Source organism: Pteropus vampyrus, unplaced genomic scaffold (assembly GCF_000151845.1).
Source record: "Pteropus vampyrus isolate Shadow unplaced genomic scaffold, Pvam_2.0 Scaffold66, whole genome shotgun sequence".
Taxonomy (NCBI): domain Eukaryota; kingdom Metazoa; phylum Chordata; class Mammalia; order Chiroptera; family Pteropodidae; genus Pteropus; species Pteropus vampyrus.
Genome location: NW_011888847.1, coordinates 1,158,154 through 1,172,332, shown reverse-complemented (window position 1 = coordinate 1,172,332; position 14,179 = coordinate 1,158,154). Strand labels below are relative to the sequence as shown.

Here is a 14,179-nt window from a genome sequence, read left to right as displayed (position 1 = left end):
ATGCGATTCTTTTTTTAAGTTTCTAGTTATCTGACTAAAATTTTAATCTTGTATTTAAGTATGCATAGTAAGCATTATTTTTAAATCTGTATCTGATAATTTCACTATCCGAAGCCCTTTGGTGTCTGTTTTGTTCTCTGTTGTTTCTGCTGTTTTTCTTGTTTCCTTGGGTGACTGATTATTTTTCACTGTGTACTAAACATTGTATTTGCAAAATTGTTTATAGAGATGATTTGAGGCCTAGAATGATATTACCTTACTACAGAGAGGATTTTAGCTTGTTTTTGCCAAGTGCTTGGGAGCATTAGGTCAAAGGAATTACACTAATCCAATCCTGGAATTGAGATGATTTGAAATAGATGTAGCCTCCTCACTTCTAGGATGTAGCCATTTGGATTCCCAGTCCAAACAATGGGGCTGCAACAGAGTTCTTCCCACTTAGCACACCCCAAACTCTAATTGCCATCCCTCATCTCTGCTCATCCTCTCAGAAACCCACTATGGAATGGATAAATGGACTTCCTTAGGCTTCATCATTCTTCAGATCATGGCCTAGTGATTTCTACCTTGTAAGCAATCTGATGCCTTTGAGCTAATATTTTTAAATATTTTTTGAGTTTTTCTAGTGTCCTCAGTAGGAAGATTTGTCCACATGACTGCCAATTACAGGGCTTACAGAAATGTAGATATTATTAAATATAGGTAGTTGCTTTGAAGAAGTACACTGGAAAAGATCCTTAAAGGGAAAATATTAGATTTTCATTCATAATTTTACCTATTTAGCCTAAGCGGCAGACCAGCATTTAGAAATGTTGTATGCTAGTCCTGGTATCATGTAATTTGAGGCAAGTTACTTTTTTATTAACAAGTATTATTGAATATCATCTCTATTCTAAAAGCTGTTCTAAGAATTTAGACTATAAAGAAAAAGACATGGTCATTGACCTCAAGGGATTTGAAGTCTAGATTCCATACTGGTTAACTGGTTATTTTTAGAGTCATCAATTCACAATCAAAAAAGTCTTTTGTTAAATGAATGTAATAAAATGATTAAAAAAATTTAAATATAAATATGTATATTTGAGTTCCTATCACTTTTCTGTCTAAACACGAGAACATTTCAAACAATATATCTTCTAATGCATTAATCCCGCAATAAAGTTTATTATTGAATATGTTCCTTTAAAGTTTTTTGAAGAAATAAGAATACAGTTTTATAAGAAATCATAAATGCCAAGATCCTCTTTCTCCTAAAGAACTAAATTCTGGTTCTCTAGATATTTTACTCTTATAAACTCCTGGGAAAAGCTACTCACTCAGAATCATCACTATTTTTAATCAGCACTTTTTCTTGGTATGTGTTCAAAGTCCTCTAAAAATTAAACCTCTAAACTAAGTGTGACAGATTTCCTAAGAGACCTGAACCTTACCCACAGAGATTATTTAAACACGCCCGGCCTCTCTGGGGTGAATGAGTGAGTAGAGAGGACCAGCACAGAGAACTTAGTGGATGAGGATGCAGTATATTCACTATTTGGCTTTAGGCAAGTTATATACCTTTTCTGGATTTGTTTCCTCATCCATGATAGATTTGACTCCTGGATGATATATCTCTAAAATATATATAACTTCCAGCTCTCAAATTCTGTAATTCTTCTAGAGTTGAAGGGGCCTGTTTAGCCACATGAGTTTAAAATAGATGGAAAAATAGTAACTTAAGTTCAATATATATAATATTAGTACAATAATCTGAAAGGCGGTAAAAACCTATATTGTTAGTGGCCACCATGACAATGGCCAGCAGAGATTAAACAAGACTGAGGTCTGAGGAGGTGGTAGTTCTCTAGAAGCCACTTTCTCTCAATCTTCCCTTCTTTCTTTCCTCTGCTCTTTCCTCCTTTCTATGCACTCCTCCAGGAACTTTCTTCAATTTGCCCACGTGAGCAGCCGACAGTAATTGCTTTGAAGGGAGAAAATTAAGTAACTCTTGCTTCAGTTGAGGAGCATTGTATATTTGCACCATGTTCTTACTCTGAATGCCGTTATGAGGCCCTTCAGGACAGTGTAATGAAAAATGAATAGAATAGATGACTTTGGACAAATCATGTAAATGAATGCAGTGTTTTCATTTGTGGTACTAGGGATTAAACACTTCCATTCTTGTTTTTATATAGTCTGATGCCTATAATTCTATATCTGTCATTCTCACAGCTTGTTTTATTGTCAGTAGGCAGCTTGTTCCATACTCAGCTCGCTTTATACTTACAGCCTGGCACATAGTGAATATCCAGTTAACATTCATTGTTCAGGAAGGAAATAATTTCTATTACCACCTACTATGCACCAGTGACTGCCTAGGTCTCTTTCATATATCTTTTATTCTTTCTTTGCCTTTTCTTTTAATCTACTCAATACATTTGTGAGGTATGTATCCCTACTCTAGTTTTTGAAGATGTGGTTATAGATATTCTGAGATTTAATTATCAGTATCATAATGATAGTAAAATGGACCCTTAGTTCTGCCACTTACCTTATATCTGGTTATTTTCTCAAGCCTCAGTTTCCTCATCTGTAAAGTGGGAATTTGTAAGCGTCAGGATAGGGTTGGCAAATTTAGCAAACAAACAAACAAAAAAACAAAACAAAACAGGAAGAATATCCTAAAGGGAACATTCTATTAAAAAATTATGCTACGTTTAACTGGGTACTCCTGTATTTTATTTGTCAACGCTGTTAGTATTATGGTTACGACAATGTATGCAAAGGACTTAACTCAGTCCCTAGCACTTAGCGCTCAGTAAATGTTATGCTTATTAAATTTTGGTTCTGATTACAATCTTTTTTTTTTTTTTACCACAAACACGCTGAGCTCAGATTCCACATAAAATTTCAGTCAGCAAGGGCAATAATACTCTAAGTTTATATTAGTGCTTTATCGTTTCTAAACCGCTTTCAAAAACCCTGGCCAGTGGCGGAAAGATCTTGGAGACACCAACAGAAAGAAGCTCGAGCAGTTGTGGGTTGTCGCTGCAGTCCAAGAAGACTGGCGTCACCGTCGGACGGGCCGGGACGGCCACCCTCGACCGCTCCGCCCCTGCACCTTCTCCGCCAGTCAGCAGCCGCGCCGCGCCCCGCCGCACTCCTATAGGTCCTTCCCAAGACAGGCGAGGCCTTTCCATTTTCCCGCCTTCCTCGTCCCCTACTCAACCCGAAACCCGCACTGGCTCACCAAGTCACCGCCCTACCTTCCGTGCGAGCCCCGCCCTTCCGGACACCGCATCCGCCCCCCTTTCTTCCCAACCGGTCGTTCTAGGTAGCCTCCGGGTCCCGGGCCCGGCCCGTTGGTAGGAGGTGGAAGGGGACGGGAAGGGGCGGGCCGAGCACCCCTCCCGAGAAGTCGCGGGAGGCGGAGACGAAAGGGAGGGGCGGGGCTAATCTCCTTGGCGCCGCGTTGCCATGGCAGCGGGGGGAGGGTGGAGGGTGAGGGAGGAAGCGAGAAGGAGGGGGATGTGGTGCTGCCGCGGCCGCCACCGCAGCTGCCGCTGCCTGCTTGTTGCCGCTTCTTCCCGGAGGCGGCTGCTGGAAGCTGCCGGGAGCAGCTGCAGTCTCTGCCATATTGTGTCTTCCCCTAGCCGTCCTCGCCTCCCTGCTGCGGCGGCCCAGCTGACGGTGAGTCCGGAGCGGATCCACGCCCTCCCCAGCCAGCGCTGCCCGCCGTCGGCGCTTCCCGTCCCTGCCGGCGGCGACGCTCCCGGGCGTGGAGGGCAGCGCGTGCGGCGGGCGCCGGGCGTGGGGCCCGGAGGCGGCTGTCCCGTGACGCGCCCGGACATTTTTGTCCGGACATTTTTGTCCCGTAACGCGGGGTTCTCCTTAGTGCGCGGCTTGGGTTGTGTGTTGGTTCCCTGGAGGTATCGAACTGAAGGGAGTGCGGCCCCGTGGAGTTCGGAGTTTTTCTTGAAAGGTAATGACACCCTAGGAGCGGGTGTCGCGCGGCGAAAACCTCGACGAGGGGGTGCCGTCTCTCCAGGAAAGCTCGGAGGTGGGCTTGAAGATGCTTAGGGCTCGACTCAGGGCTTATCTGCTGTTCAGGGATGTGCCTCAAGCCCCTCGATAGTCTTTGCAACGCCCCCTCCCCCGACTTGAAGTGGAGCTAGAGACGTGTGGGGCGTGGAGTCCTCGTCCGGCCGCAGGCGGACTGGCTGGGCCCGGCCAAGTGGCGTCTAGGGAGGCGCTGAGCGCCGCCGGGACCTAACTTCGGCGGCGAGGTGTTGGGGTGGGCAGGTTAGGGTTCCGGATGTGGGGGTGGCCGACCCCGGCACCCTCTGGCCCCTCCTCCAGCGAGCGCCCTGCGGGCCTCCGAGGGTGGCTTTCTTGGCGAGGTGGAAGTTAGGGTTTCAGTTATGCAATATGGACACTTCCCGTTCGCCTGCTCTCTTAGGGCCGTGGTTACCTCTGCCCTCCTGGAAAGGTGAGAGGTTTAAGGGCGTGTACAAGTCTTTTCAGCCTTCTGAGTTCGCTCCACCAAAGCAGCAGCGAGTATGGAACTTGGAAGGACTGTGGGAGTCAGGATAAAGCGGCCCATGTGCTTAATGCGCCGTCTTAGTACTCTCCACCCCTTTTACCCTTTTGCAGAATGCCTCTGTTCCCACCGCAGCTCACGGAAGTTGGGGTATCTAATTCATTTGGGGGCACACTCTCGGGGTCTTCGTTGACCTGATTTCTGTTTAAAGTCTCTTTAAATCAGCCCTGTACTTCGCTTTCTCCTTACAGGAAAAAAGTCTTAGCCTTAGCGTGCAAAGAAATGACATACTTTTTTCTACTCCAACTCCAAGTTGCGGAGGGAGGAGGGCAGTTATTTATTTAAGGTTAGTTTACGCTGTTTCTCCTGTCTTCCTTTTGATTGTGACAGCCACGTGGCCGGCTGAGTTTTATAAGAGACTGCCCTAGCACCACTGGGGCTGAGGCTTCCCTGGTAGTAGTCAAGGGCTTTGTAACCTTCCCGTAGCTTTGCACCCACATTTATTTGGGTGTTTTCTGAGACGGAAGTGGAAAAAGCTGACCTGTGCGTGTCCAAATCTTAAGACTTACCTGTTTCCTTACAGCCTTTGTAACGTATATATTGCCGTTTTTTGATGATTCATCTTTAAGATCTCAGCAGTATTAAGTACCATTAAGGAATGGTGGGGAATAAAATAGTACATTATGGAGTTTCCCAAATCTGGAGGAGAAATCTTTTGACTTTCAAAACCATTAATGAGAGGTTCTAACGTAATCAGAAATAATCATATTCTGGAGGATTTCTTTTTTGTGGTTTTATAAAAAAAAATTTCTTTTTACATAAAAATTATCTGAAAAGATAACTATATTACAAGTGAAATATAGTTCTTTAGCGGTGAAATAAATACTTATTTGATTTTTGCGTGTTCACTTTCTTAAGCTTTTTCTTTTTTTTGGAAAAATGTTAACAGTTAATATGAATGTTAACGTGAACAGACTATTTTAAAGCCATGAAATTTAATTTTTAGAATATATAAATGTAAAACGTCAAAGGGTTGAAGATAAAAAAAATACAAACTTTTGGAGAGTTTGGAAAAATTTAGAATTTAAGTACAGTCCCTGGTTACTAATACATATTTCATTTTGTGAATGCTTTGGTGGATTTGAATTATTTCTGTAACATGGTTTTCTTACTTGAATCAGTTTTATTTGAAGAGTGCTAAACCACAGGAAACATTTAGTATGTGTAAAAGAATTGTGTAGAAAAGTTATAGGAGCACCATTTATTAATTACTCCATAACACTGGTTCTTAATCAGTGAAGTTAATAGATAAAAATATTGGCGAGGCTTCAGTGCAGGAAAGGCAATGAATGCAATTGAAAAATGAGTATGCGTGCTGACCATTGAGAGAAAGAAAAGTAAATGAGGTCACGAAATATATAAAGCAGAAAGCACTGAAAACGTATGCTGGAAGGTAACTACAGTATTAGTTATGGGATCCAAATGAAACTTTAAAAAGTGCCATCCAAACAAGATTTAATCTTATTTTTATGGTACTTATTGCTTAGCTACTCGTTCTGTGTCTGTCACTTTTAGATTGTTGTCATAAAAGTAACTGGGTTTTGCATAAATGCAAACAAGTCCTCCAAAAATTAAGTTTGGATGGCCCAATGCTTTACTGATTTCTTAAGAATGAAAAAGAGGTCTAAGATTTGATCCCTATTCTTGAAGAGACTAGCACACATGAAAATAAGAGTTTACAGTGTGAGGAAATAGAATAAGGAGAAATTATATGATGCAGGCAGGTGCTGTAAGAGTTAAGAAAACTAGAGGGTTTGAGTAGATAGGGGAGGCTTCTTGAAGAAATAAGGCTCTTTGCTTTCTGAAATCTAACCTTCATGTTAACTCCCATTAGATTAATTTTCCTGAAGATTATATCACTCTAATGATCAAAACCCTTTATATCAGGCATGGATACCAAATTTCTTCTCAAGACTTCAAATTTTGGCTCTTGTCTTCTCCCATCTTATCTTCCACTAACCTGTAAGAACTGTTTATTATTCACTACTTTAATATGGTATAACAATTTTACTTCTTTTAACCTTTACTGATATAACATTTTTCAGTTGAAATGTACCTATACACATTTTAACCTCTTAACTGTGAAGATCTACTCAAGCTTGAGGCTTGGCTGAAATTTTGATTGTCCTAAGAGCCTTAGAATAATAGAATCTTAGACCAGCTTTCATCTCTCCAACCGAAAATTCTTTCCCTTCTCTAATAGCATATAATCCTTTTGGGCATTAACATTCTGCCTTGCTTTCATTTACTAAATGTACCAGGCACTGAGGATCCAGCCTTGAATAAGACAAATTCCCATATTCTTTGTTAGTTATCTTTTTAGGTTTTTATCAGCCCAAGAAGATTATAAAGTCTTTGACCACCCAGAGGAGTCTTATCTTCTCAGATATGTTATATACTTAGTGGCTATTTGATTATTTTCTGAATAAAGGAAAGGCAGAACTTACAGTATGAGGCAGAGAGATGGATAGAAAGGTCTCTCTTTACAAGTAGAGGGTACAAAAGATTAGCCAATTATGGGTGCCCTTGAAGACACCACTTCTAAATTTAAATATGGTTTATTATTTAAAAAAAAAAACAAAAAACAAAAGATGGCATTTGAGCCTGGAAATGATATGATAAATCTTTGAGGAAGGTTCATTTGACAGCAGTGTGCAAGACTAATTATTAACTGTAGGAATGGAGAGGAATAGGAAAGAGAGATCTATTAAAGAAAAAATAACCTTGAGAAGGAGGTTTAGAAGGGGAGCATCATGAAGAAGATGGTGAGTTTAGTTAGTTGAGTGTAAGGTAAATGGGAGATATCAATGTAAGTTTGACCTTTAGTGACTAGAGATTAGAGGTGTGGGATAATACATTCAATATAGAGCTGAGAGCAAATGTTATGAATTTTTGTCACAGAGTTCATAATTCAAGTGTTGAGAACTAAGAATGATACTTTGAGAAGCTAAAATTCAAGGGGAATTTGCTTTGGTCAAATGTGACTTCCTAATTAATATTGTAGACTCGGACAATATTAATGTTATTGTTTTATTAATAGTTTATTTTTATTATATGAGAATGCTATCTCTGTCTTACCACCAAATATAAAAGGACCAAAAGAATGTTTATCATCATTCATTTCCAAGGGATTTTGATTCATATATTCCTTATTTTCCTTACCCTAACCTTTTTCGTTTAAACGAACTCTTTATTTTCGAAAGTTTACATTTAAAGAAAAATTGCAAAATAATGCACAGAGTATACTTCATCCAGTTTTTCCTATTGTTAACTTTTTATATTACTGTGTTATATTTGTCACAACGAAGGAAACAATTGCTGCATTACTATTAACTACACCACGTGCTTGATTCAGATTTCACTAATTTTTCCTTAGTGTCCTTTCTCTGTCCCAGAATTCTAGTTTCTTAGACTTTTCTTCTTTGGGGGGAGTACTAGTTTTGGGGAGTACTAGTCAGAAATTTTGGGGAGTACTAGTCAGAAATTTTATAGACTGTCCCTCAACTGAGATTTGTCTGATGTTTTTTTCGTGATTAGACTGGGGTCATGGGTTTCAGAGATCATGAATGACAACAAATGAAGTGTCATTCTCATCACATTACATCAAGGATACATACTAACACTATGGTAAAATTGATTATGTTAACCTTGAATACCTGTTTGAGGTCTTTGCCAGGTTTCACACCCAACCCCCTACCTCTTCTGTATTCCACTCTTTGAAAGCAAGTCACTAAGCACAGCCCATGCTCTAGGCCTTAACCTAATTTGTATTCATGTATTTTTTATTTCCCTCAACCTAATTTTCTTTTTCATAAATAAACATTTAAACTTGCACAGCTATTTATGAGCATCTACTGTATTTAAGTGCTAAGAATATAGTGGTGAGCAAGAGATTTCATTTCTACTCTTCTGGAGTCTGCCTGATATAAACATAAAGTAGAATTTGTCCTATCACCTATGTAGGTCTTGACTTCATTGACAATTATAGTATTACTGTATGGCCTAAAACTCTAAATAAAGCTCGTAAATAGTCACTCAAAGATATGCTATTTTTATAAAGGTTAAGTATATGTACCATAAAAATAACCACCCTTTTGCTACCAACATAATGGAAAATTTTTATTTTCTCTAAGCAAATGTATTAGTGTTAAATTACCAGGACACTTTAATTACCATTAATTATTTTCATATCTTATAAAGGTTGCATATTGCATAAGAAAATTCTTAGCTTCTTGATTGTATTTTCATAGATATTTGGTGCTTTTGCCACTTAGAAGATTTTTTTTTTCTGAGAAGGCGTTTACAAGGTTTGTTGGGGAAAATACATCGAAAAAGAAGAGAGACTCTGAGCTCTCTTTATGAGAGGGTGTGATTATTTATGTATAAGAAAATGAGGAAAATAAAGAATATTAATCAAAGTTTTGAAAGTGCTAAAAAGAATTTTGGAGGGAAATCAGATAATTAATAAAACAGTAGAAAAGTAATGTCATTCTAACATTGGAAATGTTATTGGAAATATTAATAAAACAATACTGATTTTATTGGAAAATAAAATCTGATTAACTAGACTTGTTGAGTGAGGACTTCAGTTTTTTTCTAGTTAACTGGATTAACTGCAGTATACTCTTTGAACTCTTTCAAATGAACTCATTCTTTCAAAAATGTATTTATACATTTGCAGCGTTCATACTATATCACACAGCCCAATGAGTATAATTTAATATTTAAATTAGAACTTTGAAAGTTAATATAATTTTGAGTTATGTTTATAACTTTGGAGGTAGAGAATTGAGGAAATTGATAAACAAATCCTTGTGGTTTCTTTATCTTAGAAGAGGATACACAGAAAAAAAGGGAAGAGATTTCTTATAAATTAAGATTTTACTGTCCTTTTTGTTTGCCCCGTACCTTTGTCCAGCTCCTCCATCCTTAAAAGTTCAATTTAAATGCTACCTCCTCTATGCTAACTGAACAGTATTTATTGATAATCATAGCAACAATTGCTACTTTTATTGAGTGCCTACTATGTTCTGACATGATATTATGCTAAACATATGAGCATATAATTCATTCCCCATAACGACCCTACAGGAAGTGTTTTATTCTTATAGCTAAAGAAACATAATGAGATGTTATGTAAATGCATTGTTGGGTATTTGAACCCAAGTCTGTCAATTCATATTTTTTGTACTGTAACCTAAAGTCTTTGAAAATGGATTTTGCCAGGATGAGTTGCTTACATCTTGATCTGTCCCCCAGAAGGAGTAAGGAAGAATACAGGCTAAGACGAGGAAACTGATGTTTCTAGAACCCCATTCTGTGGCAGGAATGCTTCTACTTTATTGTTATAGTGAGTTAAGTAAGTGGTGTTATTCCTTGGGTCTCAAGGTGAGGAGGAATTTTCACTCAAAAGGCTAACCTTATAATGAGCTCTTTGTTCTGCTTCTGTAGATATGCTTGCTGCATAGGCCACAGGGCAGGGTGACCTTGAAATTAACCAAAGACTCATCCTCCCTTTTGCTTGTTCTGTCTAAATAACAAATATAACTACGTGTAACCCCTAGCAGCTCCCTGGCTCTATAACTACCTAAGGACAAATTAACCAATCGGCCCTTGCCAACTAGCCAACTGTAACTGTGTGGACAAGCAAGCATAAAAGCAAGGTTTCCCCTCAGCTCAGGGCCCAGATCTTCAGAGCGCTAGCTGTTTTGGGACCGTTGGTGTAATAAACCTGAGTTCTCCAACTCTCCGAATGGTGCTTGGTTTCTTGCCGGTCCGATTTTTGCAACATTTCTGGAGGCCCCAGTGAGATTCAAACCATACTGGCCCTTTGAGCCGTTGGACCGGTGGCTTGGCCGGGCCGGGCCAGAGGGGCTCTAAGACGAATGAGGAGGTGCACCACCTAACGGTATTCTGGGTTCTCTTTTGGACTGGCGCTCTGACTCTCCAGATGGCCAAGCCCCGACTGGACTCAAAGGAGGGACAGACCAACTCACCAGGAACGGCCACAGGATAAGGTAAAGCCCAGGGGCTCAGCACTCCAGTCAGGTTCTGTTCCGGATGGAAAAGGAGCTTGATCACCTCTTAAAGTCTTCAGTTAGAAGACACAGGTACGGGTATTCCCAGCAGGGAAAGACATCAGGGTCTTTCTAGCGGGAGAAGACAAAGGTCAGGGCCTTCCAAAAAGGGGTGAGGCAGTGTTTTAACCTATGGTGGGTGAATGTGTGAGTGAATGAGTGGCCTAGCTGGTTTAACTTGGTCAGGTATGAATTTGTGGCTTCACGGCAGGGCACCCATAAGGCACCCTAAAGGCTATGGAGTCTGAGTGGGCTCGTCTGCGATTCTTTGGTGCACGGAATACGGTCCAGGGCTGCATTGGACTAGTGTCTGATTGTAAGTCACAAAGCTGAGTATGCTAAGGCCAGACATCACCAAAGACCCTTCAAGACACGGCAAGACAAGCCACTTGAGTGGTCTTCTTTTTAGAGGAGGCACTCACTTCTGTTTTTCTTTGTGTCACTGACACAGGGTGATATACATGGAGGCAGGGCGGGCAATTAATTACTGATTTGGCTTAAGAATTATCTATCTCCAAACAGCCCTTTTGACATAGTGGCCCTTATTGAATTATTTTCTTGAAATCTTAAGGTCTATTTTCCCCCTCTATTAGGAAGTTCCCTGAGGCAATATGGGTGGAGGTTCCTCTAAGCCAACTGTCTTAAATGTATATTGAAAAAATTTAAGAAAGGTTTTCCAGGGGCTTATGGGGTTAAGTTGACCCCAGGAAAACTCTTTGTGAGCTTGAGTGGCCCATCTTCAGGGGTAGGATGGCCTTCAGAAGGGACCCTGGACCTCCCTACTGTTAAAGCTGTGTACCAGGTAGTGACAGGGACCCCTGGCAATCCAGACCAGTTTCCATACATAGACTCATGGTTGCAGATCGCTTCTGTAGTGCCCCTTGGGCCAGTACAAATAGGAAGGGACAGAGTTAGGTACTTGTGGTCCTACTGACTCAGGGAAAGGACAAGGAAGAGCCAGCAAAAGTCACCTACCAGTGGGACCCTGAGGAAGAACCTTTCTTCTCACCGCCATACATCCCAACAGCTCTCCAGTCCCTGCGCAGCCACTCTACCCCCAATTACTGGACAGCCCTCCTCCATTGGTGCCTTCGCCGCCCCAACAGCCAGAGCAGCCGCCAAGCCCAAGTCCATGGCAACTTTGCTCAGCCGTGCAGCCAGCCCAACAGCCTGCGACCCTCCAGAAGCCTCTCTGAGAGACGCGAGGCCCTTTCAAGGTTAGAGAAAACAGCACATTCCAGCCAAGCAACCCTGCCCTCTACTATCAGCCTTTCAGCACAACTGACCTCCTCAACTGGAAACAGCACACCCCATCCTATTCGGAGAAACCCCAGGCAATGATTGATTTGCTCGAGTCCACTTTCCAGACTCATCAGCCTACCTGGGATGACTATCGCCAACTCCTCCTAACTTTCTTCAACACCAAAGAATGACGCCAGATTCAGCCGGATCTGGATACCAGGTATCTCTGAAATTGCCAAGCCACTGTACATGGCCACAGCTGGGTCCAGTAAAGACCCCCTGGAATGGGGCTCCAAACAAGAAAAAGCTTTCAGAGAAATAAAGAGACTTGACCAATGCTCCAGCATTAGGACTACCGGACGTGACACGGGACTTTAACTTCTTCGTATATGTGAAGAATCATACTGCACTGGGGGTCCTCACACGGGCCATGGCAGCACCCAATTGCATATCTGTCCAAATGGTTAGATCTGGTGGCCGTGGGTTGGCCACTGTGCCTCTGGGCCTTAGCTGCCGTGGTAGTCCTGGTCAGAGAAGTTGACAAGCTCATGCTGGGACAGAATCTAAAATGTAAAGGTCCTCCATGCTGTTACTGCATTAATGAATAACCAGGGACTTAAGTGGCTGACCAGTGCCAAGATAACTCATTTTCAGGGACTGCTTTGTGAAAATCCATGTGTCCACCTCGAGACTGTGCGGACGTTGAACCCTGCTACTTTTCTGCCCACTGAGGAGGGACTTCCGACCATGATTGCGAAGAGGTCATGGATGAAGTCTACTCAAGCAGACTGACAGATGTTCCTCTTCAGAATCTAGAACTGATGGGAGCAGCTTCATCCATGAAGGACAGTGCAAAGCCGGCTACGCAATAATAACCACAGATGCAGTGATCAGAGCTGAGGGCACTCATTCAGGTGCTGAAGGGAAACGGGCCAACATCTATACCGACTCAAGGTACACCTTTGCTACTTTGCATGTACATGGAGCCATTTATAAAAAGAGAGGACTACTGAGAGTGGGAGGAAAAGAAATCAAGAACAAAGAATAAATCTTTCAACTGTTAGAGGTGGTCTTGAAGCCTTCTCAGGTGGCAGTCATTCACTGCAAGGGCCACCAGAGAGGAACTGACCGGCAGACCAAGCAGCTAGGGAGGCTGTCAGCCAACCAAGTGCCACAATGGGTCCTGGGCCCATCTCTAAGGTTTTCCTAGCTCCAGAATTGCCTCTATCCCCAACATACACCAAGGAAGAGGAACAGTAGGCCTTAAGTGAAGGGGGAACCAAGTGAAAGGAGGGCTTGTGGGAGCTTCCAGATCAATGACTCTTTATTCACACTGCGGTGGCAGCTCAGCTGGTAACACAACACCATGAGTTGACTCACCTAGGGAAGAGTACTTTAGAAAGCCTGTTAGGCCGCTGGTGTTTCATACCCAAGCTCTCAACCTTGTGCACCCAGATCAGAGCTAGATGTGTAACTTGTGTACGAAACAATGCCGACCAAAGGCCAAAATCCAATCCAGGGTTGCAAACAATTGAGACTATGCCCTTCAAAGACCTAGAAGTGAACTTTACCCCTGCCTGGGCCACCAGTACTTGCTTGTGTTAGTTTGCACCTACTCCAGATGGGCTGAAGCTTTCCCTACATGCACTGAATAGGCATGAGAAGTAGCTAGAGCTTTGTTGAGAGAAATTGTTCCAAGATATGGACGGCCCCTCTATAGGATCTGACAATGGACCTGCCTTTGTGTCTGAGATAATCCAGATTCTGTCCAAAGTTCTGGAAATCAAATGGAAGCTCCACATGGCCTACAGGCCACAAAGTTCAGGGAAAGTTGAGCTCATGAACCAGATCCTCAAGACTACTCTAGCTAAGCTTAGTCAGGAAACCCAGTTACCTTGGATTGACTTGCTGCCTTTGGCTCTACTCCGAGCACAGTGCACCGCAAGACCTTCAGTCTATTCCAGGAGATGAAGTATGAGTTAAGGATTGGAAGAAGGAGCTACTCCAGCCAATCTGGACAGGCCCTCACACTATTATAGTAGCAACTCCCACTGCTGTTAAGGTTGCAGGTATCACCACCAAACTGGAGTAAAGAGAGCGACACCTCCGGAAGAATGGGAGGCATGAACTGCAGAGTCTCTTCCTGGTCAGCCGATCCGAGTCCCGTTCCAGGGGCAACAGAGATCCACCTGTGACCTTCGGCCCTGCTCTAGCCACCTATGGAAGCAGGCCAGTCTACACATAGCAGTAGCTTGAGAACCAACCGTCCGAACTGTCCAGA

The 14,179-nt window shown here is 42.2% G+C and overlaps 1 protein-coding gene across 6 annotated transcripts in view; it reads left to right on the top strand.

Annotated features, from left to right (window-relative positions):
- Positions 1-3,473: 3,473 nt before the first annotated feature.
- The window catches only part of FOXN2 (forkhead box N2), a 55,388-nt gene continuing 44,682 nt past the window's right edge, over positions 3,474-14,179 (top strand). For 2 of the 6 annotated variants that reach the window (XM_011361302.2, XM_011361303.2), the window contains exon 1: positions 3,474-3,669. The gene's annotated coding sequence lies outside the window, so the exon portion shown is untranslated. Of the gene's footprint in view, positions 3,670-3,767; positions 3,962-4,770; positions 4,866-10,529; positions 10,597-14,179 lie in introns of those variants that run through there. The other 4 variants (XM_011361306.2, XM_011361308.2, XM_011361307.2 and 1 more) reach the window with 4 other exon arrangements.